Source organism: Callospermophilus lateralis, chromosome 7 (assembly GCF_048772815.1).
Source record: "Callospermophilus lateralis isolate mCalLat2 chromosome 7, mCalLat2.hap1, whole genome shotgun sequence".
NCBI classification, from domain to species: domain Eukaryota; kingdom Metazoa; phylum Chordata; class Mammalia; order Rodentia; family Sciuridae; genus Callospermophilus; species Callospermophilus lateralis.
The window spans coordinates 136,638,265-136,640,707 of NC_135311.1; positions in this window are offsets into that span (position 1 = coordinate 136,638,265).

Here is a 2,443-nt window from a genome sequence, read left to right on the forward strand (position 1 = left end):
AGACTTTTAACTCCCCCTACGTAACGTAGCAGATAGTTTCGCCCGACCAACCGCCGGCCCCGGAAGTGCGCGAGACCTGTGAGGGCCAGGCAGACCGGGGCGAGGCGGGGCGGGGCCAGGCGGGGGCGGGGCGCGGGTCTCAGACTTGGCTGACTTTGGGCGGGGGCGGAGGCGCAGCCCAGGTTCCCTCTTCCTGAAGCCCAGCAGGTGTGTCCTCTCCATTAGCCAACCTCCGACCTGGAAACAATAACTGTGTTCCAAATAATAGCAATCACAGTGCTACTATGTGCCAGGTACTCGGAGCGCTCACATATTTAATTGCCCAACTGTCTTGGGTGCTGGGCATTTACTGTTCTTCTGCAGGCGAAGGAAACTGAGGCACAGAGGTTAAATATCTTGCATAAAGTTACCCAAGGAATAAATGCAGTCCTGGGATTTGAATCCTAAGGCACAAAATACTAGCCTGTTCCTGTCCAGCCTCTAGTAATAACAATGCTGTATTTGATCTATTTTAAAATACGCCTTTTGTTTCTCATATCTGAATAAGTATGTGATTTCAGTTCCTGCTGATGAAGGTCACAGTTTAACTGGCAACAATTTTTCCACCCCTGGGGAGTGAACCCAGGACCCTGAGGAACAGAAAGCACCTGATCTACCACTGAGCCCAGGTGGCAACACTTTGAGTTTCTTGGTATATACATGTATCAATTTCAATGACAAAGGTTTACACAGACTCTGAACCTCAAATTTATGAATTCATGACATCTCACAGCAACTCTGTAAAGTAGGACAGAAGTTAATCCCTGTAGTGAGAACAGAAATCAAGTCACTCCCCTTCTCCCTAAAACTGTCCTGGGTAATAAAAGTGCAGCCGGGATTTGAACCCAGGCAGTCTGCTTTCTGTGTCTTACAGTCTTCTAGGGAATAAATAGTAAGTCTTGCAAGCCCATCTCTGATGTGTGCTGATATTATTAAGCATATTAACTAGACTCTGCCTGAGCTGATTTGGATGCATGAAGGAGGAAAGAGCAGAGGCAGACTTAATGAGTGACCTTTACCCACTTCTGGGGGTAGCCCTGCACACAGGAGACCAGGCTGGACAGATGGCCCCTGCTAGTTACTAACCTTGTGAAGCACTGGGTAAAGCACAGGGTCGGGGGGACTGCCTCATCTCAATCAACCCAGCCACTCTGAGGCAGAGTCGGTTTTATTATCACCATTTTGCAGAAGAAGAAACCGAGGATGGGCATTTAATATACACATTGCTGTAGAGTTTTGGATGGCGGCTACGAGTGAAGGAGGCTGAGTGTGCAGAAGTGAAGGAAAGATTACACAGGAACAGAGCGATACAGCTCTGTCCTTTCTCCCCAGAAGTTTACAGGCAAGTTGGGAGGACCAGCAAGCACCGTCTGGAAGAAGGCAAATGACTCAGCCAGGAAGAGAATGAGACCAAAGGGAGGCTGGACCACAGAGCCTCCCACTCCTGTCTGAGTTCATCTGCAGTTTCAGCTTGAAGCCACAGCACCAGTTGTGGAAAGTGATTTGAAATGTAGTGTTTTTTAAGTTCTCCAGGTTTGCTTGTTTGTTTGTAACCCTTACACATTAAGCCTGCATATTATTAGGGAGCAGAAAGTATCTGTTCATCCCCACCTCGTCTCTTCTGAGCCTTCATAAAGGAATCAGAAAGGGTTTACTGAACTTTTACACCTTATCAGCACTCTGCAAAAGGTACACAGCAGAATTGACAGCCAGCCTTTGCCTGGACATAATCCACATGGGGGTGGGCACAGGTAGGGAGCCCAAGAGACAATAATTGGGAAACAGTATCAGGAGGCATGGAGCTTGGGTGCTGGACAGATGCGGAGGGCTGAGGGGTTCCCCAATAGCTCCCTGGGGAGCTGGTTTCCAGCCTGGGGATAAGGAATCTCACTGGAAAGAAGGCACTGGAAAGAGACTCGCATGTCTAAGAAAAGGCCCCCATGTGCAGTCCAGTCTCTGGGATGCCTCCCGTCTTCAGCACCTCCCCAGATTGTCCAGTTCGGTCAGTTCCATGAAGCGAACAGGAGGGAGCTCTATGTGCGTTCCTAAAACTAAAAGAAATGCAAAGGTAATGGAGCCATTCAAATAAGGGTAATTTAAGCTGGTGTGGTGGCACACCCCTGTAGTCCCAGCTCCTCGGAAGGTTGAGGCAGAAGGATGGCAAGGGAATGGCCAGCCTGGCCAACATGAGACCCTGCTCTAAATAAATGATTAATAATAGAGTTCATTTTTTAAAATATTTATTTATTTATTTATTTGGGTGTGGATGGACACAACACAATGCCTTTATTTTTTATGTGGTGCTGAGGATCAAACCCGGGTCCCGCTCCTGCTAGGCTAGCGCTGTACTGCTGAGCCACAATCCCAGCCCCTAAATTCATGTTTTAAAAAATATTTTTTAATT